At 37.9% G+C, this 26,887-nt stretch overlaps 1 long non-coding RNA gene across 1 annotated transcript; it reads right to left on the bottom strand.

Moving 5' to 3' along the window:
- Positions 1-21,389: 21,389 nt before the first annotated feature.
- On the bottom strand, positions 21,390-24,405 carry LOC114056265. The gene is made up of 3 exons (XR_003570970.1): positions 24,395-24,405; positions 22,661-22,666; positions 21,390-21,509 (listed from the first exon to the last, which is right to left on the bottom strand). It is a non-coding gene; the product is annotated as an uncharacterized LOC114056265 (long non-coding RNA).
- Positions 24,406-26,887: the final 2,482 nt, after the last annotated feature.

The following is a 26,887-nucleotide window of genomic DNA, read 5'->3' as shown; positions in this document are numbered from 1 at the left end:
TTTTTCATGGGTTGAGCTGAGCCATTTTCATCCTTGTAGCTATTGTCGTCTGTTAGGGACTTAAAACAATTGAAAGCATGTGATTTTCCATAAAGTAAGAACATTCAGCATAGAAACAAACCTAATTTACTGTGCAGTAATATGCAGGAGGATGCATTGACTGATTTTCATACTGATCTCTGAACAACATCTTGACTCTGTGCTGAAATGGTTGTCTTTCTTCAGCTTGCCTTTTGAAGAACATGCAGGTGATTTTCATCAAGGATCGGCACGAGAAGAGCACCAGAAGTGGGACAACATACAGGGGAAGTACTTGAGAGATTTCTCAGAGCTATCATAATGGTTGAAAGGTATCAGTCATATTTTCTTCATGAAGACTATGCATTTGGCTCTGACAGGTTCTCCTAATTTGTCTTGGTTATCTAAAGTTTGATGTGAAATCTTCTTGGGTTTTTTTGGGGATTTTCTTTACCTCTAGGATCCCATTCAAACTCTATCAGCTTGTTTAGGATGCAAGACCCTTCATATGAGGAAATGTTTAGCTATATACTTGTGACCTATATAATTCTCAGCTGAAGAATACACTAGAACATCACAGCAATCAGGTGTTGGAAAGTCTGCTTTTATGGTTTGGAACTGTTCTTAATACAGAATTTTTATTGTGTTTCTCAGATGATAGTACCCTATTAGCCATATCCAATATCATAACTGCAAAATGACTGATTAGAACAGATATTATGTTCAATTATATCTCTTTGAAAAAAGATATCACTTGGGCAGAGTTATGTTATATCACTGTTTGTAATGTCACCTTACTCATTGATACAAAATGTTATTTACAGAAAGTGTAAGATAGATTGTTCACAATGTGTAGGTGATACTTTATTTTCTAAAAGAACCAAAGTCTTTTAGAGTGGATTTTGCATAAAAAACAGTAAAACACACTTTTCCTGATTTTATTAATAATTTATGAATTATTGAATTTAATAAAAATGCTTTTATAATCACGATAAATAAATGAGATGATAGAAATCTAAAAGGGTGGAGTAAATAAATTTCAAATGCTTCCAAAATTTTACATTCTGGTTCAGATTTCTTATTTAACTTATTTTACCATGAGGACAAACGAAAATGAAAACATGTATAATATTGATAATATCTCAAAAGCACAGTATGTAAGTTGTGCATACTGTGTAAATTGGTGTAATATGCAAAAAAGTGTTATCATATTTAGAAGAACTAATATGCTATATGTTTTACGGTGACATTTTAGTCCTCAGTATTTTATGAAGTCTGTCTTAGAATACAGCAATATCATGTTTGGATAAAGAACACATGAGACAATGCAGAAAAATCTCTTTATAGGGTCAAGAATGTTTCTAAGTACTCTTTTCAGAGCAGTGGTGCTGAAAATCTAGTCTATGGGTTTACAGTTGGGAGGGTGGGAGCAAACGTGGGACAGAAGGGAAGAGAAAGCCTAATACCTAGTTAGAGAATTGGCAGTTTTCCCTTTTTCATCACTGCTTAGGTGAACACAAAAGAAATGTGTTATAGAGTGACCTTATGACTCTAGTTAAGCAGCAGGCAGTAACATAAAATGGAATCTTTACCTTTCCTTTTGTTGGACATGTCAAAAATTTAAAAAGCTGTTATTTTAAGAGTCTCTTTTTTCCCCACCCACAAAAATTCCAATTGTGCCAAGTGAGTGGGGAGTGGGGGTTGGGGGGAAAGAGTTTCTTACCATCAGAAATACTGTACTTATTCTTCCTCATTATTAAACTTGGAAAATGTTGCACATAAAATGGGAATACCAGTTCTGCTGTCCATATTGTAAGTATGTACCCAGCAGTGCTTCAGTAAGGTCACTTGTCAGTCATATTCAGGCAAAAAAAAATTGGTATATTTGTATTATTTTTAGAAGAGAGCACATAGCAAACGTTTTAGAGGCACCCAATGAGCTACATCTATTTGACTTAACAGTTTTTCCAAGAAATGTACAATATTATCATGCTATAAACCTATAGGGAGAATATCCTCAGCTGATTAGGTGATATCTTTAACCTAAAGAGTGGTAAGAGGGTTTAGAGAAGTAGGGAATTTAGTTTAGCTTTCTTGTCTGAAAATACTGGGAACAACACTGTATGGCATTCTGCAGTGCCCTGGCACTTGTTTCCTGAAACTCTCATAGGCACCGGCCCTCCCTTTACAGCAAAAGGTTCACAGTAACAACTGTACTGCTAATTTCAAAGAACAGTAGCTTTAGAGATCAGCTAACCCGTACTTTTTCAACAGTTTATTACTATGCTTTAAATCACTAATTAAACTCATATGTGTCTCTTTCTTCACTCTGCTCTTTGTAAGCTATTCATGAGATTACTCTCAAGGGGCATATTTTTAAATGCATAAAATAGGTGTTATTAAACCAAAAGAGAAAACTGAAGCTTCTCAAAGGGACACAGCAAACAGTAATGTACCAGTTGAGCAGTAGGCAGAAATAGAGGGAGGTTCCTTCACTGACTTGGAAGTTACTGAACAATAAGACACTAACAGAAAGGAATACGGTAAAGTTTTTCCTTTAATGAAAATTCTCTTGAAGCAGATCTCCCATCTATATTCAAGCATGGATTCAGCAAGATAACCAGATTTAGGTTCAGCACTTGAACAGTCCTGTTGCTATCTTTGGAACTGCATCTGCACTTCAAGTTCTGTCTTCTTTTTGTCTTGCTAAACGAGCATTTCAAAACTTTACATCTTCTTTTCTCAGTCTGGCCCTAAAATATTTGGAAATAGAGATTTCTTCTGTGATTTTTTCCTAGTGTTTTAAGTACTCCAGACTGACTTGATATTATTTCTATGGTAGAAACACTTCACTATATATGAGGGAACTCAGCCTACTCCATTAATCCATGTAGCAAAAGCCATAGAGAAACAGATTTGTGAACAGCTTGTGAGGCATATCATCAAAAATGTTGTAAACTTTGGTAATCAAAACGGAAATATTTTTTGAGTATCTAGTGGTGTAAGCCCTCTAAATTAGTCTGGAAAAGGAATATCTATCCACATTTTGAAGAGACTGAGCATTATTTTGGCAGGAATTTGATGTTAATGAAGTTGTCAGAGTTGGAATAACAAGATTTTGCATATCTGTCTTTTCTAGTGAGTCATTCATGCAAATATTCTTGTAGAATAAAACCTGTTCATGACAGCGTCTAGCTCTGCAATTGACATTAAAGAAAGAAAGCAAGCTTTACCTGGAAATGGAAGAAATCTGTCTATAATTTATTTCTATTTTACATAAGTAACAAGTTTTATAATCTTATTTATATGTCTTAAACTGATAGTCTAGAAAATAAGGTCTAAACTACAATAGAACAGTTTTATCCACTGTGTAATGATATCAACTTCAAAGGAAAAGGATCAAGTACATATTTGGCAAAAATGTATCTTATTGTTTTATGGCATTTATCTCATTTCAGAGTTTGAGCTTGGGTTTATTTGCTTCTATGAACTTAAACAGCAAAAGAGAAAAAGTAAGCATGACAACAATCCCTGTTAAACTGAAATAGTCCTTTCAGTAATTCCAATAACCTGATATGCCTACAATTTTAATGTCCAGGTTACATATTTATGGAAGTACTGCAGTCTGATCCAACTAACTGCTCACAAAAGAATAGTGTAGGCCTGATTCTCTGAGGTAAGTGGAACTAGATCTTATTTCTAGTAGGACAAAATTAAAATATTTTGGAGTTTCTGAATCATTTTGAGTGAGAGGGCTGCTTCTGTAGTCTTTTGTGTACACCAGACCTAAATTCTCCACTGACATGAATTGATAGATAGAGTTGCCTGGAAGCCCGTGTAATTCTTTCAATTTATAGCAACTGATGCTTTGGCCCCTTTCTCTAAAACTCTGCAAGAACAAATTTATACTGTTATAAGATAGGGACTGCCTGTCACTGTAATATCACTCCCCAAAGTATTTCTTGGTTCATAATTATTTATTAATTTCTTAGGCCTATTGACTTCCACAGCCCTGTACGTATGTTCAACTTTCATCCAAGTTTGCACTATACCAGATTTTGTTGAAAATATACTCTCAGCAAGCTTTGTCCTACATCAACGGCCATAAAATTAAATGTCAATATTAAAAACAATTTTTGTATTGAACTTACTGTTTTTTCTAACATCAATGCAAATACAACATTATTAACAAGGTTTTTTCTTGTGTCCTCTGATATTATGAAGTAATATTTAATATAGTTTTCAGCTTTCATTATACAGCCTCTCTTTAAGTGCAGACAACTTTCAACCAACGCAAATACCAAGAAAAAGGGCAGTAAATTACAATTAAACTCTGCTTTTGGTTATACAGGTGTTACAACAGGATATTTACTCTATTTTTTTTCTCCTTCTTTTCTTTGTTTTCACAAATCATATTTAGAGAGAATGGAACAATATATTGCACAAGCATGACCACACTCATCTCAGCATTGAGATCTTGGGTTAAAGGGTTTGATTCTAAGTATGAAAAGCTTAAGAAATAGGTAAGAAGGGGGGAAAGAGTCCATGTGTCCTTTATAATAACAATATGATAGAGTCTTTAACAAATGGATGTATGACCATACTAAAAGGAAATAATGCTTGAAAAACTAATTCCTTACAGGGCATACATTTAAATGTACAGAAATATGACTGTCCTTTAAATACATGCAAAAATTACATCTATAAGAGAAGATTTGAATATAAAGACATATAATTTAAAAAGCGGGTTCTCAGAGGAAAGCTTATAAATACAGATGGAGGTCACAACATCAAAATTGTCAAGATTACATTGAAAACTGCCTCTTTCAAGAGCTTAAACTTTGCTGCCAACGTAGTAACCTTGCTTGTTATAAAGAATTGCAGTGCTTATGTGAGTAATCTAATACACAGTCTACTATATCCTCTTCACATATCTTCCCAAAGCAAAAGCTTTCAATCTGTCTTTGACTTGAAATTTGGATTTGACTTGCAAAGGGTTTGGTAAAGCTCTTGGATTCTGTATTTAGTATTTTATTTTATCCTCTAAGCTCACAAGGCAAATATTCAGTTTCAATCGATACATTACTGTTTGGTTTTTAGTCTCACATGTTTTTTTTCATGTCCCGATCTTTCCCCCCGCCCCCACCCCCCATTAATTGTCTGGCTTTACCTTCTGTTTCTTTCATTAATTTCTGACCTATAACTTTTGCTTTGGTTATTCATTATTCCTTTATTTGTTTTTACTTACTTACCTGCCACCTCTTTCTTCAAAGCTCCCTTTTGTGCATCCATATTCTAGTGCTAATTTTTGATTCAAGAAGATAGAAGTAGTATAGAATCAGGTCATATTGGGCCAGTAGTTACCATCTGGTTTTGCTACAGTTTAGGCTTGCTTCACAACGCAGTTGGCAGACCATATCTTACTCAACAGTGAAGAAAAATTGATCAGTGTTTCATTCATGCATCTAAGAACAGGCTGACAATTTCAATGTGTCTTCTGTTTATAAAACTAGAATGACACCAAGGCTTCTTTGTAGAGGTGGATAGCTAAATCTGATAGTGTTAGCATTGGTCTCTTTTATTTTTAGTTGATTTCTTGGCAACAAGGCCCATCTGATTTGGGGCCTTTTAAACTTAAAAAGAATCCTTGCATTTTTCTATGTATCTCTCTAAAATATAAGCCAAACTACAGACAATTTTAGAAAAAGGTCAGTTATTTTTTAATAAAAATTATGTTCATGTTCACACCTTTTTTATTTCAGAAAGCACAAGTAACGATAATACGCTACAGTAGTATTTCCCTCTCAAATCTACCAAACACACAGGTACCACATAAGTTCCACTATATGATCACATTGAAAAACAATTAACATTAAAATGGTGCCTTTTCACTGAGGCCAAAGGTTCAGGACATTTTTTCAATATACTCTGGTTTCCATAACCGTATTGTAATTATTTTAATGCTATTTATTTTTTACTTTATCTTTACATTATATAGCTATTGTTTCCATTATAGTCTGGTGAGCTCTAGATCTAGCTGAAAACAGTGGTATTTTTTCTTTGACCTTCATAAATTTAGATTTCTCACCTCTCTAGGAACATTTATCACATACCACATAATGCCTATGAGACATCAAGAAAAAGCAAGACAAATATGATTTTATGTATTCTTTTCTCTAGGTAAAATGTTCAAAATGCAATTGGATTTTCAAATGACAGTTTCAGTTTGACACCTGATAAGCTGTTTGTATTCCAGGGAGATCAACCAGTATGTTTCACCTTATGGTGAAATAAGAAGTTATAATAAATAGAGCTCTTGAATTCAGGTCACCAAGTAAAAGGCACTGAATCTTCTTTACATCTACTTCCTTAATAGTAAAGCTAATACATCTTTAAATAATTTGTAAGTGTATTATATCTGCCACCATAGTTATTGAGAGCTCTCCTTCAGCAACTGGCTGGCTGCAAGCTTCAGTTTTCAGCCAGCTGTCATCCATTAAATATTTTAATATTGAGGGAAATTAACTCTTAAATCAATAAAAAAGATGAAAAAAAAAAAGCCCTTCTCCATAGCCAGAGCAGGAGATGTCAGTGTATAATTTGTCACTTTCTCATTCAACTCTCTCCATGTGGTTTTCATTTAGCACTAGACCTCGGAAACCAGAGCCGGCATCCACGCTAAAAAGCTGTTTCAAATTATGTGCAGCAAGATTTTAAACACATTAGCAACAAGAACAAGCTGTCCTCATGCTAACTGGTCCCGCTTTGTTCTTGATTGTGGAAAATCTCACTTTAACTGCCCTCTAATTTGTTGCAGATAGCTACTGCACCAGCAGCTGCCTTGGCATAGGATTAAACACATAGGAAAACATTATCTTTCCATACAAATTATTAGTAGTGCCAAAAGCCACGAAATCCCTTTTGAAAAATTAATTTTATTTTCCTTTTTTTTTCTATTTTTATTTTTATTATTTAAGTACCATCCCCCACATTCTTTTCTAAAGTGTTTCTCCCTCCAGTCTTTTAAAAAGTACTTGAAGGGAATTACAGAATACAAAATTTCTTGTTTTTCTATTATCAACCATACTGCCATATCTTTTGAAAAATTTTGATTTTCACTGAGGTCTCTAAAAGAGCTAACAGTTGCGTGACAAAGGAGACAAACTGGTGTATGCTAGCAGAGCTGATTGCGTCTTCCCCAAACCTGTCAGAGATTGAGGAAGATAATTTCCTGACACTGCTGGTAAGCAAGCTGGGGTGATGTCCTCCTGGACCTGCTGTTTAGGAACAGAGAAGGACTGGTGGAAGATGGAGTGGTTGGAGCCTTCTTGGGCATGGTGACCACAAAATGATAGTTTTCAATACCTGTGAAGAAGGGAAGGAGGTCAGCAAAACTTCTGCCTTGGACTCCCAGGGGGCAGACTTCAACCTGTTCAGGACATTGGTTCAGACAGTCCCTTGGGAAACAGTCCTTAAAAACAAAGGGGTCCAGGAAAGCTAGACACACTTTGAGAAGGAAATTTTAAAGGTGCAGGAACAGGCTGTCCCTAGCTGATGACAGACAACCAGTGGGGAATAAGACCAGTCTGGCTGAACAGGGAGCTTTTGTTGCAGCTCAGGGGGGAAAAAAGAGAGTTTATGAAATATGGAAGAAGGAGAAGGCAAATCAGGAAGAGTATGAGGATGTCATTAGGTCATGTAGGGGCAAAATTTGAAGGCAAAAGCTGAGCTTGAACTGTATCTGGCAACCACTGTGAAAGATAATAAGTGGTTTTATAAGTGTATTAACAGTAAGAAGAGGGACAAGGAAAATCTCTATCCTCTATTGGACATGGGGGGGATCACTGTCACCAAGGACAAGGAAGAGGCTGAGGTACTTAAAGCACTCTTTGCCTCAGTCTTTAGAGAAAGACTGGTTATCCTCAGGCCCTTGAGCTGGTAAACAGGATAGGGAGCAGAATAGACCCACTGCAATCCAGGAGGAAGTAGATAGTGACCTGGCACTTAGACAATCACAAGTCTGTGAATTTGGATAGGATCTGCCCAAAGGTACTGAGGGAACAGGTGGAAAAGCTCACCAAGCCACTCTCCATCATTTATCAACAGTCCTGGCTAACTGGGGCATTACAAACAGCTGAAGGTTGGCCACTGTGACAAGAAGGGTCAGAAGGAGGATCTGTGGAGCTACTGGCCTTGCATCCTGATCTTAGAACAGGATGAACAGATCATAGAACAGATCATCTTGAGTGCCATCACATGGCACGAATAGGACAACCAGGGTATCAGGTACAGCCAGTAAAGGTTCAGGAAAGGTAGGTCCTGCCTGACTGACTGGATCTCGTTTTAAGACCATGTTACCTGCCTACTGGATGACAGAAAGGCTGTGTATGTTGTCTACATGGACTTCAAAAAAGCCTTTGATACAGTTTCCCATAGCATTCTCCTGGAGTCTGTATCCACTGACACATTGTTTCTACATCTGGTTCATCCAACTTTGGATGGAATGCTGACATTAGGCAGTTGATGTATTGTGCAGGGGCACCTTTAATCACTTTTCTTCACATTGGATTGGTACATGGGAGACGCGCAGGGTCTAAGATATCATAATAGTCCGGCTTACTGAAGATAAGTTCAAGCATGGCCAGTTCCCATAGATATTGAATACCTTCTTCCGCAGTTGTCCATTTTCTTGGAGAACTTGTTAAGTACTCTTTAAACGGATATCTCTCTTTCACCGCAGTAAGGATCCTAAGCCAGAGACTATGACTATATGGCTCTCGTGCAATCCCTTGTTTAATCTCACAGTCTCGAGCCAGAGATCCCAACTGCTGTGCTTCATGACCTTCCAGTATGTGACTTCTAGCTCCGTTGTCCCAGCACCTTACCAGCCAGGTTAGAATTCGTTCACCAGGCTGGTGACTATAATCTTTTCTTAAATCCCAGAGCTCTGCTGGGGTCAATGATCGTAATACTTCAGATGTTCTCATGACTCCCGCTTCTGGATGGACATCCCTCCTATCCATTTCCACCTCTCTTCTGATGTATCTGTGTGGAACTGTCTCCACTCTGCCTCTCTCACGTGGATGTAGAAATGGAACACGCCTCAGGGATGGGCTTCTGACAGGTGGAGGTAATGAATAATCCTCCGAACCCTGGGATGAGGATTTCAGATAGTCCTCCATCTCTTCTGTGGAACAGTCAAGAAGAGTGTATTCAGGTGTCAACATCCTCCTTGGCTTCTGTGTTCCATCAGGCACCTGAGCTGTTGCCCCTTCTTCCTTCGGACGCATCCCCCTCTCTTTTGGACACACCCCTAATTTCTTGAGACATGCTCCTTGTGATGGTTCGGACTTGGCTCCCTGCCAAATGCCCAACCCCCCAGTAGCAGCCCCTCTCTTCCCCCCTTTCTACTTCCCCCAGGGCAAAGGAAAAAAAACTATGCAAATTGAAGAACCCAAAAATCAAGATAGTTATATAAAAAAATATGTATTTTATGTATATTACAGTTAAGATGCAGCAAACGGGAATCCAAACACCCCACGAAGGGATAGGGAAAGGGGAAAAAGGGACAAAAGGAAACAAAAAGGACACGGAATAGATATGCACAATCAAACCTGAGAACTAGTAAAATAACTAGTAAAACAAATTTCACCACGTCCCTTAGAAAGCAGGATTGGCAGACATGGCCAGCACTCCCCAAGCTTCCACGTAGCAGGTCAGTGGATGCTGCAGGCCTCAGCCTTAGATAAGCGAGACCAACGCAGGGACTCGCTGTTCCTGAACTTCGGCGGAAGAGAAGAAGAAGGAAGGCCGCTTCTCCCCTCTTATTTATACCACGATTTACGTAAAAATTGTATGGAATACTGGGAACACTGCCCCTTCCTTGGTTACAAACTGGTAACCAGGGAAGGCCTAGATTAAAACTACCACACTCCTCTCACAGTTCGTTCTTCTTCTTCTTCAGTTACACGCCTCAGTCGTGGGGGTTGGCTTGTGGACTCTGAATCGTCCCTTATCCACATCTTCTTTTTTGTTATGGGGGAGATAGTGATTTCAGGATCTGTGGTGTGGGCCCCGGTCTTGGTCATAGAGGTGGCTGTAGGTGTTGACATGTGAGTTCCCATGTTCATAAAGTCCCTAATTGGAACTCCAGTGTTCGCAGGTTTGGTCCCAGCTGTGTTGGCTTCAAATGGCGTCTGGACTCTGGTCTTAGTGGACTCCATTCCGAGTGGTGTAGTTTGCATCCCTGACTCAACCTTAGCCTTCTGAACATAGTCTACGGCGGCTCGGTAAGCACTAGCCAGGCCCCAGCATAGAGCAGAGATTTGGGTATTTGGATCCTTGTATGTAAGACAACCCTCCATTAAACGACGGGTTATCTCATTAGGATCAAAGGCCTGTGCTGGCGTGAAGTCCCAAGTAATGGGAGGTGCCAAGCACCCTATCCATTTACCAAACTCTTCCCATGCTCCTTGAAGACCAGGAACTGCCCTTTTCAAGCCCCTTTCCAAAGCTCCAGGTAATCCCTTTGAAATACGGCCTTTCCTAAAACAAGGAAACCAGCGTAACACAATCCTTCCAATTTTAAATAGTATGTTCATCACATTCATCATAAACAAAATTTTTGCCACACAATTTACATAATTATTAGAGGCAACAGTCAGTCTGGGAATTTCTAGTATCCAGCGTTTAATGTCAAGATAGGAAGAATACCTTTTCCAAATGTCTCGCCAATTGAACACTGTTGGATTTGGATTGTCCCACATATAGTAACCTAAAACAGGTGAAAAAGCTGCTAAAAGCACATTGAAAGTTAAGAAAGTGGCCATTATTTATATGTTGTCCTCACTGTTCTTAAACAAGAGGTATATTTATATAAACAAATCCCTCTTGGCTGCAATCCCAGCACTGTTCCCAAACAAAGGCAATGTTTGGCAGAACTTGGCCACCTGCCTGGAAATTGTTACCAAAACAACCTACTGGTAATCTTGGTGGAACCTCCAAAAAATGTCCCAGGTTGGACTTGGCTCCCAGCCAAGTGCCTGGACCCCGGAGACAAAACCTTCCCCCTCCCTTTCACTTTCTCCCAGCCAACTGAAAGAAACCAAAAGAACCCAAACCAAATTAAATTTCAAAGTGGAAGATTTATATATACATAAAGAAAATTATATACACTATTAATTAAAGGGAACTCCCCAAAAGGGAAAAGGGAAGGGAATGGGAAAAGGGAAAAAGGGATAAAAAGTCAAGCGAGTCACATCACACAGCTACCACAGCACTGTCCGCCTCTCAAGGCCAACCAGATGCGCCAGGCCTCACTCCCTCACCTGGTCAGAGCGACAGTAGAGCTACCTCCATCTTGGGTCCGCAGGAAGAAAGAGAGCGAGAGCTTCCTCTCTCTCCTTAATTATACTCTTGCCTACGTGAAAATCGTATGGAATACTGGGAATATGACCTTGGTTCCTTGGTTATAACCTGATCACCAAGGAAGGCCTAGATTCAAAACAATTACAACTTCTCAGGAGGTGGTAGAGTCACCATCCCTGGCAATGCTTCAGAAACAACTGGACTTAGTGCCATGATCTAGTTGGCAAGGTGGTGACCAGTCAATAATTGCACTCAGTGGTCACAGAGATCATCTAAGAAACCTAAATGTTTCTATGATTCTATGTTTCTGTGATTAAACCTAAATGTTTCTGTGATTCCATGATATCAAGAAGAATTTCTTTACTTAAACTGGGGATTAAGGGGTTGAGAACAACCCTGATGAGAAGGAATTGGGGTGCTGGTGGATGAAAAGCTGGACACAACTAAACAATATGTGCATGAAGCCCAGAAAGCCAGTCATGTCCTGGGCTGCATCAAAAGAAGCATGGCCAGGAGGTCGAGGAAGGTGATTCTGCCGCACTGCTCTGCTCTTGTGAGACCTCTCCTGGAGTACTTTGTCCAGATCTGGATTCCTCGGCAAAAGAATGAGATTTTCCAGTGGGTGCAGAGGAGGGCAATTATTAGAGGATTGGAACACCTCTCCCACAGCAAGGACTAAGGGAGTTGGAATTGTTCAAACTGGAGAGGAGAAGGCTCTGGGGAGGCCTTATTTGCTTTCATTACTTAAAAGGGGCTTACAAAGAAGATGGGGACAGACTATTTATTAGGTTCTATAGCAATAGTACAAGGGCTGATGGCTTTAAACTAAAAGAGGATAGATTCAGACTAAATATAAGAAATAAATTTTTTATCATCAGAGTGGTGAAATACTAGCACAGATTGCCCAGAGAGGTGGATGCCCCATCCCTGGAAACACTGAAGGTCAGGTTAGACAGGGCTCTGATCAAAGTGACCTAGTAGAAGACCTTCCTGTTTGTTACAGGGGAGTTGGACTAGATGACCTTTAGAGGTTCCTTCTAAATCAAACTATTCTGTGACTGTGATACAAGTAATGTCTCTTGATCTTAAAAGGTAAAATTCCTCTTATTCCTTCTGTTGGCTCTGACAGGTTGTTGGTCCAGCATTTACTATTACTTCCTGTTCCTGTTTTATTAAAGATATTTGTACTGAACTTTAACTGCTCTTATATCTTTGGTTATGCAGATATTTAAAATTACCCTAAGTGAATATTATTTTATATAATTCTCATAAAATCCCATTGTAAATGTAATAAAATTTTATTTTTGGGTCACTGCCAGGGTCTAGAACCTCATTCTCAGGTCTATTTCCCCATGAATTTGTCCTACATAATTTTTTCCATTTAGGGTAATTCATTCCATTTGCCTTGGTGTTGCTATACGTGATCTGAAGAATGTGTTTCTGCCTAATATGGATGAGATTTTTGTGACATATTTGTGAATAGTATCATCTTCTGTTTCAGAAATTAATTATAACTAAGATCCCATCTTATTCAGTGATTTTTCTTTCAAGAAACTCAAAAAACTCTTCTTTACATTCCTATGTAGGATCCCTCAAAAGGCAAGAATTAAATGCAGTTGACCTGAACAGCTTTTCCCAGTCTTAATGTTATTACCAAGTAGTTCATTGTTTTGAGTTTGTTGAAAAATGAACTACTTGCAAGAGTCGCAGCTTTGTGACTAGATTAACCATGAGTATTAAGTAGGATATCTGTATGGAGTGGAAGATTCATTGTGGTGAAAAAGAATTAGGAAATCTTTAGGAATTTAGCCTGCTACCATACTGACCAGGAAATGATTTCTAGGTTCAGTTAATGACTTGGTCATGATTCAGCTGTGCTGAAGAATAGTTGCCATCAGACATTGATTACCACATACACAAGTGATGACAGCTACCTGCTGTTAGCATTTCCAGAGAAGGTAGGGGCAGTCAATCATTAGGAATCAAGTGGTATCTAAATTGCCTTTTGATTTGGTATCATTAAGAAAGCCTAAGAATATTGGCAGATTTGAATCTGAATATTCCACAGAGTGTTTAGGTATAAAAGAAACAAACACTAAAATTATTGAAGTGTGTCTCATCACCTTAAATACCTGTGGAGTGGTGGTTAGATAATTTAGAGTAAACCCGTGGTGTTATTTCAGATAACAGGTACATGCATGTTCTTTTATTTCTGACCATCTGTTCTTTAAGTTTTGTGATTTGTGTTTGAAGTTCATCAATTTTTTTTTTTTCATTATTTTTTTTACCTTGCTGAGTGTGGGCTGTATTAATGGGTGACTTCAGAATAACTAGAAAACCCTCTGTCTTTTGGCAGGTAATTCTTGAAGGTCCATAAAGAAAGAAGACCATTTCCACTGACCAGCAACACAACCCAGATTATTCAGACTTCTAGAGAAAACCATTTATTTAGTTCTGGGTTTTAATTGTGGAACTGGAAATGCAGGACTCTGTGTGGGACAGGTATCTTTCAGTGACCAGCATTAATTGACAGAACTCCTTCGTATGCAGCAAACTCCCTAATCCTAAGGGCATCATTAATATTCTATTACCTGTACTTTAATTTAGGAATTAATTTTTTCTTTTGATTTCAATTAAAAACTCACTTTTGGAAATGTCCTAGAATTTTGCAGTTTATGAGATTTTTCACAATTTATATATTGATTCTGCCCTGTAGGATCAGGAACTCCCAAACTGAGATCACTTTTCCCCCTCTCTTTCTCTGTTTCATATATATATATATATATATATATGTAGTCATACGCTTAACTATTCTGTGATAACCATCTTCTTCACTTTTTTTATACGTAAAATGTGATTTTACCTGTGTCATATACTGCACCATAGTCTTAATAAGTAACAGCACTTTGCTGTAAGCAAGTTCTTCAAAATTTTTTCTTAAGTCCATTCAAGACAGATAAGGAATATCAAAATCAGAGTAATTAGCTGTACTTGACAGGATCATCTTGTCTCCCTGTGAGAATATTTGCTGGTGTTTGTTTTACCTAGACTCGGTAGATTTGTGTTAAACATGCAGTACTCATTCGTAAAGCTTCTTTTACCTGTTCTTTCAGTGTTCAGGCATGGAGAACAGCTCACCAGGTTGAATCTAATGTAGTTTTAAAATTTTAGTTCCAACTCCATTTGAGTAACTTTTTTTCATACTGTATTCTAACCGTTCTCTCCTTCAGTGCTCCATAATTTTTACAGAAAACTGAACTGAAATATTAATTTTAAGGGGCTATATAAAGAGTCATAGAAACCAAAACAAAGGGTTGTATTTCTGCATATCCATTTTGATATACATTTCAGAATAATTCCCCTTGACATTTACAGTTTCTCATTTAATGTCTATGTTCCTCAGGCTCCTAAAAGAATAGTTTAGTGTGTTAATCAGTTCCTTTTTCTGTTCCCTAGAAGATCTACAATTTTTCCTGATACACTTAGTAAAGGAAATTAATCTGGAGCACTTCCTACAAGGTTTTCTTTTTCTTTCTTTCTTCATAGTATTGAAGGTACTTAACATTAACTTGAGGAAATAATTTTACAGATTCAATATTTTTCTTCTCTTATTGTTGAAAAAGGTATGATTTTCCTAGCTCCATTTCCTTCTGGCTGCTAGTTCCAGTTTGGCTTCAACCTGCAGTCCCACTTCCTGTTTGGAACACTGGACAGTACAGCAGCAGCTGGACTTCGGTGGTGTGGATCTGTGTAACTTTGTAAAACACTTTGCTCTGCAGGTTTTCATTTCAATATCAAATACCTTGGCCAAGTCCTGAGTTTGGCACTCAGTGAACAAGGAGCTTGGCTGCAGCTTTGTGGTCTGGACCAGACTCCTTGCCAGTTTAAATTTATTCATATCTCAAGAGTGGGGATCTTCCTGGATATAAACCAGAGATCTGTTCTTCCCTGAGGTGAGATAATGGTAAAATGGTGGCTGTGTCAGGATTAACAGTTATAATTTTATCACTTAGTGGTCTCCCTGGCTACCTTCCACTCAAAACACCTGATCTAGAAAGGGATAAAACAGCCATCATTTTCCTCCTCATGCCTGGCATCAATACTGCTTAAGAACTTTGGAAAATAAGTTGTAAAGCAGGGATAAGGCTTTTCAACTTTGAGAGCTTGTCTTCCACCTTTTGCAGTTCCTTCCCTTTAAGGACAATGTGTGAGCTATCCTGTTACTCTGTGGAGATCTTGGAAGACCTGGCTGCTCTAGTCTCTAAAGGAAAAAGGTAGTCGGACTAGAAAGATTAGAAAATATTAGGAGAAATTATTTCTTCTAGGTGTAGTATCTTGAGAATTTTTTAAGCTTTTCTTTTCTGGGACAGAAAATGTGCAGCACTAGCAGCAGAATTTGGCTCTAAAATAAAATATTCATATTCTCAAAACCCACCCTCTTTTTGAGTTTTCTCCATACAATATTTGAGGAATAACCCAGAAGAAGATACAGAGCGAATAAATAGAAAAGACATCCCTCAGGGAATGGGATAAAATATGGATAATACATTTACTCTAGAAACTGACTTTCTGGTATGAATTATTAGCCATTTTTGAACAAAGTTTTAGTAGAAAATGAGGTTATATTTCATTTAGCAATAGCCTACATCCCTCAAACTCTAATAATAATATTAAAGTGTTTCCACAGAGTTGCTGTGGAAACCAGACCCCAGGCTTCTGATGTTATACTCTTAATAAAATGCTATTGTATTCTCAAAAAAACTACCTTATGATGATTTCATATATGTCTATATATGTGCACCTATCGCTTTAAAAACTTATCTGACTGCTGAGCAAGCCTGATTTGATCTCTGGTACTCCAGTTCTGCAATGCCATGTCTTGTATTTGAACGGTGAAGGAGAAGTAGTATTACTTCTGTAAAGTCTGGAAAAAAACTTTGAGGCTAAACCACATCTCCAATTGTTCGTTCAAGTCCTTTGATGCTAGCTGATATGTACTTTTTTGACATTAGTCTGAAAAGTTCTCACTTCTAGATAAAAAATAAAAATGAAGTTTCACTGACTAATAAGAAACATAAAGAATCAAATTATTTTCTTAATTATACCAGTAAAAGTCCAGAATAAATTCACTGAAGCAAGTTCAGTTAATTTGGATATCTCCCAGATGTAAGTAAGAACTCAGTCCTCATCTCATTCCTTAGAAATTCTTCTGCTTTAACAGGCACCCACCATAATAGGGAAAAATCCTTATGCATTTTTAAATGAGCAAATAAAAATCAACAGTCTTTCTGGTTTGTGTGTTTATGATGTAAAGCAGTTCCCATTTTGTTATTAAAGAATGCTTTTCCAACATTGTAGTTTAACTGAGAGACCCAGGGGATTATTTTTGCAAAAAGAATGAATTATATTCTTCTTTACCCCATCCTGTTTCATCTTTGTCTTGACATTAATCCAACACCTCCCCCAGTGTAGCTTATTCACAATTTAGAAAGCAAAAAACCACACCAAATGCAACATTCTTTTTCTTTCATTTTCAACCTCTTTTGGTAAATTTCTATTTTATCTAGCATTAGAAACATTTTACTACTTCTCAGTATATTGTCAAATTTTTTTTTCAAGATATAAAATGCAGCTTGCAGAATTCAGGATCTGTAATCAATGTGGTACCACTGATATAGCAAAAATATTTTATACATTATAGTTGAATATCAAAATTAATACAATTGTAGCATCAGAAAATAATTCTGATTTGCAGGGACCTGCAGTGATTATTTGGTTTCATCACCTTCTCACAGCAGGGTTACCCTAAATTTAGATGAACTTACTCAAGACCATGTCCAGGAGAAGTTAGAATACATGCAAAGATTGAGATTTCACAAGTTCTCTTGTCAGTCTGCTCCAGCACATTACCGCCTTCATTGTTGTGATGGTTCGGACTTGGCTCCCTGCCAAATGCCCAACCTCCCAGTAACAGCCCCTCTCTTCCCCTCTTTCTACTTCCCCCAGGGCAAAGGAAAAAAACTATGCAAATTGAAGAACCCAAAAACCAAGCTAGTTATATAAAAATATATATATTTTATGTATATTACAGTTAAGATGCTATGTACACAGCAAACGGGAATCCAAACACCCCACGAAGGGATAGGGAAAGGGGAAAAAGGGACAGAAGGGAACAAAAAAAGGACACCGAGCAGATATACGCAATCAAACCTGAGAATTAGTAAAATAACTAGTAAAACAAATCTCACCACGTCCCTTAGAAAAAACAGGAATGACACACACACAGCCAGCACTCCCCAAGCTTCCACGTGGCAGGTCAGTGGATGCTGCAGGCCTCAGCCTTAGATAAGCGAGACCAACGCAGGGACCCACTGTTTCCGAACTTCGGCAGAAGAGAAGAGGAACGAAGGCTTCTCCTCCCCTCTTATTTATACCACGATTTACATAAAAATTGTATGGAATACTGGGAACACTGCCCCTTCCTTGGTTACAAACTGGTAACCAGGGAAGGCCTAGATTAAAACCACCCCAATTGTGAAGATCTTTTCTGTATGTTTGACTGGAATTTCTCTCACTGTAGGTTGTGATCACTGCGTTTTGGTCTGCTGGAGATCTGGTTCCATCTTCACCATAATTTCTTACATTAGTTGATGACGGCAGCTTGGTACCTTTATCTTTCTCTTCTTGGATCTACATTTACTAAGTCCCTTAGCCTCTTCTTTAATGTTTTGTGCTTCAGCTTCCTAACTATCTTGGTCGCCCATCTTTGGACTCTCCAGTTTTTCTCTGTTTTCTCTGTTTGGATGTAGTACTTCTGATGTAGTCCAGTAAGAACTGAACAGAAGGGAATAACTATTTTTCTCTGATATTTGGTCTGTGTGGATAACTTTTCCTCATGTTGTAACTACCTTGTGGAATGCTGGCCTATAGCTTGGAAGTTCATGACAGATTCCTGGTTATGTGAAACTGTAATTGTTCCATTTATTCCAAAATGACTAAGGTAATTTAACAAGAGATAAAGGATTACCTCTTGGAGTGATACAGCCAAAATATACTTTGGTATGTCAGCAGGGATAAACTTTGAGATTATGACAGGTTCCACTGAAATCAGTAGCAGGTTGGTTTTGATGTTCTTTATATGCTGCATATTTCCTAGTCAGTGGTATACACTTTTTCCTTTCAAGCTTCAAGGAAACTTTTCTGTAATTAAAATTGTTAAAGTAATCACTGAAGCATCATGTGCTGTCATAGACATAATTATATTCTCATGTACAGCCACATTATTGAAGAATTCTGTGAAGCTCATTCTTTTGCACAAGTGTAGTTATTATATCCGATTTGCAAAATGAAAATGATAATTTCTTTCCACACTGATTCAAGAAATAGGAGAAGTAGGAAGGTTACAGTTTTTCACAGCACTTTGACCAGATGTCCTTTACTGTTGCATTCTGAAGTATCAGGACTAAGGGAGCAGAATCCTGTTTTCTCCCAAAGACTAATTGTCTTCTGCAATGTACTCACAATGTTACATTAATAATATATACTTTTAAGAAAGTAGTCAGACATTCGTCTTTGTCACCTGTGCTATCTCAGTAAAAGTAGAACTATAATTTTCATACTTAAATCTTCATAACTAAGGTGTCTGGAAAATAGTGGTGCTCACTTCTTTAATCAATGGGAACTTAAGACAAAAGAGATCATCTGATTTACCATTTAATAAAATGATCTACAGACAGCTAATATAAGGAAATAAGAAGTTTTTTTGGAAGACTGCCAGTATTCAATAGCCTGGCTTAACTTTGATTCTGGTGAAAAAAATATATTTTAATTTCAAACTGATTGAATTTTGAATCTAGAACAAGTATTGCAATCATTAAATAATTTGAAATTGTTATGGACATGGCATCACTGGCATACTGTTAAAATTTTCAGAAAGAGTTTTTCTACTCTAATGTCATGAACACATACACTGTGATTCTGACTTCCAGGAGTTAATTCTGCCATATCTGACAGCAGCCCTGCCAGCCATTTCCCAAACCCAAAAGATGAGGCTAATAGGCATGTCAAATGATAACATGTTTTTTCCTTATTCACTCTCCAAACACAGATATTTTATTTTGAATTCCCTATCATGTTTTCATAATTAGTGTAAATTCAAAGTGAACATGTATGATTTCCTGGAAATTTCCAACATATTTCCAATGTACTTTCTAGGCTTCTCTAATGTAATCCTTTGTAAGTTCAACTGAACTTCAATTATTTCCTTCCTGATTGTTTGAATACACTAAATATTTGAAAGAAAAGCAAAAGTGATGAGGTGATCCTCTCCAGTAAGGAAACTTATTGTTTGGGCAGTGAAATGTTTTTTCAATATCTCTTGCTTTTATCACTTATATTGTTTCATTAATTATTAAATTGTACTCACTCTCTAAACTAGAAACAATCTAAAATATTTAAAACATTGGTGTATTATTAAAATAATTAGCAGGCAAAGTGGCAAGTGAGCTGCTCACCAAAACAGACACTGAACAACTCTAGTTTCCCTCAGTTTGAGGTATAATACAGAATAATAGGTGACTATCTTTCAGAATAACTTGCCCTGTATGGCTACCACTCCCAGTATATATCACATTTCAAAAGCTCCAGTTAGATCAAATATGTAGGATTTCTGTCTGCTTCTAACTTTCCTTTCTTTTGAATGTTTCTAAAATATCAGGTAAGATAGAGGTCTAGCTCTATATTTGTGTTTGTGAAAGTTCTTTATTGAGTCTAGGAACTAAAGCAATTGTGATCTGCAGCTAGGAGCTCAACATAGAGAATAGTGACTATTCTGATCTGTAAAAAAATAGCTGGATACTAAGATATACAAGGAATAAATAAAGTGAGGAATCTCTAATTTGACAGATGTACAATCCTGAGAACTGAACTTTTGTAAGATTTTGATAATCTGAATGGGAAATAAAGAGGACTTGCAAGGAGCTAAAGTACGAAAGAAGTGCTAGGTCATCCAATGACCAAGGTGGAACCTGTGCCTACCTTTCTCCCAAGCCTAACCTCCAAGAGAACAAAATCTTTTTACATGTAGATGCTAAATTAAACATTTTGTCATTTTTTCAGTCATAATTTTCCACCAGATTTCTGAAAAATTCAGAACCAACCCACTTTTTGGTGAATAAATCATTCTCCAAATAAAATTCACTTAGGTGTATTAGAAAGCATAGCTCAGAACTGATGCAATTCATAGAATCACAGATTATACTAAGTTGGAGGGGACCACCAAGGAACATCCAGTCCAGCTCTTAGCCCTGCACAGGAGTCACATCATGTGCCTGAGAGTATCATCCAAATGCCTCTTGAACTTTGTCAGGCTTGGTGCTGTGACCACTTCCCTAGGGAGTCTGTTTCAGTGCCCAACAACCCTTTGGGTGAAGAACCTCTCTCTAATATCCAACCTAAACCTCCGCTGACACAATTTCAGGCCATTCCCTCTGGTCCCATCACAGGTGACCACAGAGAATAGATCAGTGTCTGCCCAGGTTTGCATGAACTGCCTGAGAGTACTAAATGAATATGTATCTAACTAGGAAATAGGGAATGGTAATAAAATGCTGTCTCATAAGTAGTTTTACATTCTGCCAGAAAATGGTGCTGAGTGCAAGTTTAGAAATACCTAAAAGAACTGTATACACATTTTACACATAAAATATATGATAACTCTAATGTGCAGAACAGATTATTTGGTAATAACTCCTGCTCACAAGGAAGTTGTGGACTGCAATGAAGCGTCCCTTCAGCCTCCTCTTCTCCAGGCTGAACACACCAAGTCCCTCAGCTGCTCCTCATACAACTTCCCCTCAAGACCCTTCACCATCTTCATGGCCTGCTTTGGACACTCTCTAAGACCTTAATATCCTTCTTACATTTTGGTGGCCAAAACTGCACACAATATTCAAGGTGAGGTCACACCAGTGCAGAGCAGAACGGGACGATCCTCTCCCTCGACCAGCTGGCGATGCTTTGCCTGATGCCTCCCAGGACACAGTTGGCCCTCCTGGCTGCCAGGGCACTGCTGACTCATATTCAACTTGCCATCAACCAGGGCCCCCAGGTCTCTTTCCATGACACTTAAGTGAGACTGTCATCAGTGCCATTACAGAGACATCAGCAGACATATATTCCATTTCTCCAATGTAAATTTGATGCTGTAACTTCATATTATGACATTAGCCTAAATGGGAATGTCTTACAAGGAGTAATTCTGTGTTTTTCCATGGATTCAAATTAGTTCTTTAGCTACTTTTTACCAAAAGAATTAAATTGTCCTTCAATCATAATTCATAATTCACTGTTCACAAAAAAAATTAAATAGTGGATTTCTGCATAGCATAGAGAGTTATCTCACATGCAATGAACACTATAAGAATCATCAGTAAAAAGAAAAATAAAAATCCACCTCTCTAAACCCTCCACATCCTCACTTTTGATAAAAATTAAAAATGTACAATGAAAGAATTTCAACACAGACATAGAAAAGATACTGAACTCTTCTTTCTTCCTGTTTGTACACAGAAAATAATAGATATATGCAGGCCACTATGCCCAAAATCTTCAATATTTTTTAAAATGAAGTTGAAAAATTTGCAGCAAAGAAAATATGTTAAGCTGCTCCACTTTTTGTGTTCACATAAAAGAGTTTCTATTTGTCTGTAATTTTCTTGAAATATTTAACGAAATACTTCACTGGAGAAAGTGGGATGGATATAGTAGCTATGTTCCTGTTATCTGGTGACAATAAAAATTTTAAAATTTACTTGTCTACCTTCCAGTATATATAAAGATATACCAATTTTACACCTTGGGACAGCAATGAAGAGAGTGAAAGTAGATTTTTTTTACAATGAAAGTCCTTGCATTTTATCAGGAGAAGCCACAGAATTCCAATTATTGGATAACAAAGGCAGGGAAATTCATAATTGCAATTCTTTAAATTCAAGTATGATTTTTAAAACACAGTTATTTTTTATTTGGAGTTCACCATTTGAACAACTTGTTCAGACATGTAGCAAAATTTTATCACTTGGAATTCTAATATCAATTACCACCCTTCTAAAATATTTTGTGATTAAGCACAAGTTACAGGGATGTTAAACAACTTGTTGAATAGAAAATTTTGCTAGAGGATCAATTCATTGTAATTGTCTCTTCAGGTTTTTAAATATTTCTTACTACAGCCAGTTCTATACAGGATATTCTTCCATTTTGGAGCCAGATTGACACACTGCTACACCAGCCTTGGGATACTGTCACTTCCCAGTACAGAGCTAAACAATGGAAATAACTGATAGATGGAAAGAAATTGAAGGCCTGCTTAGGACAGCTAATGCTCACCTATTCATCTTCTCTGTAATGTATTTGCATCCACATTCAAGTAAGCTTTGAGAATATTGGTGCTTTTGAGATGTAAATATTTTTAAAAGACTAATTGGTTTACTCCTAATGACGTTCATGTTTTACATCTATCCCACACTAAATGAGATGTGCTCCTTGAGGAGAATAAAATAGTTCATTTGGAAAGGACCAGTAACTATTATCTAGTCCAACTGCCTGGACACTTCAGGGCTGAACAAAATTTAAAGCACAATATTAAGGGTATTGTCTAAATATCTCTTAAACACTGACAGGTCTTAAGTATCAACCAGCTCTCCAAGATGCCTGTTCATTGTTTTGATCATTCTCTTGGCAAAGAACTGCTTCTTAATCTCTAGAATAACTCTCTCTTGTCACAGCTTTGAACAATTCCCCCTTGTCCAGTTGCTTGATCCCACAGAGAAGTGAGCATCTTGATGTCCACTTCCCCTCCTTGGGAAGCTGTAGAGAGCAATGATGTCACATTTCAGCTTCCTTTTCTCTACACTAGACAAATCCAGAGTCCTCAGCCATTCCTCACAGGACATGCCTTCCAGTCCATCAGCTTTGTTCTCCTCCTCCAGATGCATTCAAAGACATCCTCACATCCTTCTCAAATTGTGGGGCCCAGAACTACATACAGTATTCACAGTGAAATCAGAGGAGTGTACTGTCCAAGGTCTATCAGTATTATTTAAGACTGGGGTAAAAATCCCCACTGAACACCTCTCTTCCATTTTCCCTAATGATCTGCAACACACAGTGGTCAAATGGCTTTCTTAGACCTCCTCTTGCTATTAACATTCCTAAAAAAGACTTTCTTCTTGTATGACACAACACTGGCCAGTTTCAACTCCAAATGAGCTTAGGTCTTTTTGTGTCTTGTCCCTGCATATATGAATTACAGCTCTGTAATCTTTCTGCAATGCCTGAATTCTTTCATAGGTCATAAAATTTCCTTCTCCTGTAGAGTCCCAAGGGGAGTTACCTGCTCACCCAAGCTAGCCATCTTCCACTCTTGTTCGTTGACTTACATCAAAATGGGGCTCTGAATCATAGAAATCTAAAATAGTGAAGGTTGGAAAGCACCACTAAGATCCTCAAGTCCAACTGTTACCCTAACACCACCATGTTCACCATTGAACAATGACTCCAAGTCCCACATCCACATGAATCTGGAACACTTCCAGGGATGGTGATTCTACCACTAACTGGGCAACCTGTTCCAAAGCCTGATCGTCCAAGCAATGAAATTCTTCCCAGTATCTAATCTAAACCTCCCCTGGTACAATTTGACACCATTTTCTTTTGTCATATCACTTGTTTCTTGTAAGAGGAGACCAACTCCCATCTTACTACAACCTCCTTTCAGGTAGTTGTAGACAGCAATAAGGTCTCCCCTGATGCTCCTCTTCTCCAGGCTAACACAAACCCAGCTCTCTTAGCCACTCGTCACAGGACTTGTGCTCCAGACCCTTCATAAGCCTTGCTGCCCTTCTCTGAACATGCCCCAGCATCTCAGCATCTTTTTTGTAGTGAGTGAGGGGCCCAAAACTGAACACAGAATTCAAGGTGCAATCTCGCCTCAGCCCATCAATCAAACCTGTCCAGATCCCTCTGCAGAGACTTCCTTCTCCCCAGCAGATCAACACTCTCCCACCCAACTTGGTATCATCTGCAAATTGACTGAAGGGAAACTCAGTCAACCCTTCATCCAGGTCACTGATAAAAATACATAACGTAACTGGGCCCAACACTGAACCCTGGGGAACCCCACTGTTGACCAGCCACCAACCTGATGTATCTCCATTTACCACTCTCCAGGCTTCTTACCCAGTGAGGAGCACACCTCTCCAAGCCTTGAGAAGACAGTGTCTCCAGGGGAATGTGGGGGGGACAGTGTCAGAGGCTTTACTGAAGTCCAGGTAGACAACATCCACAGGCAAGTCACCTGGTCACAGAAGTAGTCACAGTAGTCTGGCAGGACCTGCCTTTCACCATGCTTGACTGGGCCTGACCTCCTAGTTGTCCTGCAACTGCCATGTAGTGGCACTCAGGGTGATCTCTTCCATGACTTTTCCCAGTACTGAGGTCAGATTAGCAGGGCTGTAGTTCCCTGGATCCTTCTTCTAGCTTTTCTTGTAGATGGGGGTCACATTTACCAGCTTCCAGTGGAGTCTGCTGTCAACTTTATTAAAAATAGTTGAGGTATGATAGCAGGAAATAAAAAACAAACAAACAAAAAACCCAAACAAAACCCCAAAACCACAACAAACAAACAAATGAAACCCAAAACAAAACAACAAACCCTGTTTCTTTTCTCTTATGAATAATTTTTTTCCCCTTCTGTTTATAGGAGAAACATTTGGGATTTGACACTACTCTCTGTTATGAAAACCCTGTTCTATGGGTTGTCTATGTATGTCTTCATAAATTGCTCAGTCACATCCATGGGGTCCTGAATCCAGAACTAAAACATGTAAGTGCCTTAAGTGCAACCAAAATGAAATTTTGAAGTCCTCATGTTTCCTATAAAGCTTTACATAAATGCTTAAGAAGGTATAGCCTTTGGATTTGGCTGGCTTTTATCTCTTTGAGTTTGGCTTGCTTTTATCTCTTTTGCTTTGTTTGCTTACCCGATTGCATGACTCTTTAATGCAGGATGCATAAGCAATCTTGAGAGCCAGTGCTAGAAATCTAGGGTGATCATCTCCTATGGAAAAAATCTCAGTGAAACAGATCTCCCAATGTTCTCAGCCTTTATAATTCCCTGTAAATTGGATTGCCACTGTTTTTTAACTTTTGCAGGAGAGATATCTTCTCTGCAGGAGAAGTGTCTTCCACTCATGCCACAGAACAATGTTAGGCACCTTTCTAGGAGGCAAGAGATGTAGTTTGAACTGCTTCAGGATAAAGGAGGTCCAAAAGACATTTTTAACTTCCTAGTACTTCGACCACTACCAGAGCTGCTGCCGTTTTTTGGAACGCAAAGGGTGGGACACTTCTGTTTCCATTCATTCCAGTTTTCATTCTGTGTCCAGACTGAATAGTGTGAGAAGCTTAGACCTGTGAAAATAGGTGTTGTGCAGCCTTTCTGAAATAGAAGAATAAGAGAAACCTTGGGTAACTTACTTGTCCCTGTGAGCTGTGCTCCATGTACTGATGTTAATTGAGTACACTTTAGGGATCTGACTTTCCCCCTATGTTGTATGGGATACGTAGATGACTTGACTTTATGACTACTTGAACTGAGCAATAAAGGGGGAAAATGGGAGGACAAATATTTCTTTGACAGTCTTCCTTTGTGAATCTGGATCTTTGTGTTTTGAAGTAATGTGTACAGCCTGGATAAGAAACTAATCCTTCTCCTGTCTTTGACAGGGCCAAAAGAAACTAAAGAGGACTCCTAGGTTACACTTGTTTACCATAAACTGAACATAGAAATTAAATATCTTGATTAAAATAGTAATTACCACATCATTCTGTCTGTTTAGAAGTCATTTTAAAATTAATAACTTGATTGTTAAATATGTAATTGTGAAGAAAGCATATCTGTGTACACAAAATAGTGCAATGCAAATAACCATAAGTTACAGCCTGGAAATTAAAAAATAAAATTATAGACAGTACATTCTATAAAACATAGTTAGTAAATTTGCTTTACCACTATTATTGTCAGGATAATGTAACAAACAGATGGATGATTTAATATAATTTGGTTAGCTAATTTTAACAGGCTTGGCTACAAGTGTTAACCTGTTTTTATATTTGATTTTTACTATGCTTGCTGTGGCCCAATTTACACAATAAAAGCTCAAATCTGCATGTAAGACAGCTGTTGAGATGTTATCAGCAGAGTAATATAAATTTCCAATTCAAAGAATTTATCTATCTGTCCCCTCAAAAAAAGTATTTGGGCTTGATTTATGTTTTTGCTGTTCACAGGAGTTATTGTAAGCCACTAATTACACTACTAAGGGTTTAGAATCAAAATTACGTGCAAACATATTCATCCAAGAAGGGTACTAGGCAAGACGAACCAGTCAGCTGAATCAGTAGGTGCTATCAGATTTTTAAGAGTAAAGGGAGGAGAGGG

Source organism: Empidonax traillii, unplaced genomic scaffold, assembly GCF_003031625.1.
Source record: "Empidonax traillii isolate 1590-97213 ecotype Southwest subspecies unplaced genomic scaffold, ASM303162v1 scaffold6:size4315531, whole genome shotgun sequence".
Classification (NCBI taxonomy): domain Eukaryota; kingdom Metazoa; phylum Chordata; class Aves; order Passeriformes; family Tyrannidae; genus Empidonax; species Empidonax traillii.
The sequence above is the reverse complement of the archived record's forward strand: the minus strand, read 5'-3'. Positions and strand labels throughout refer to the sequence as shown.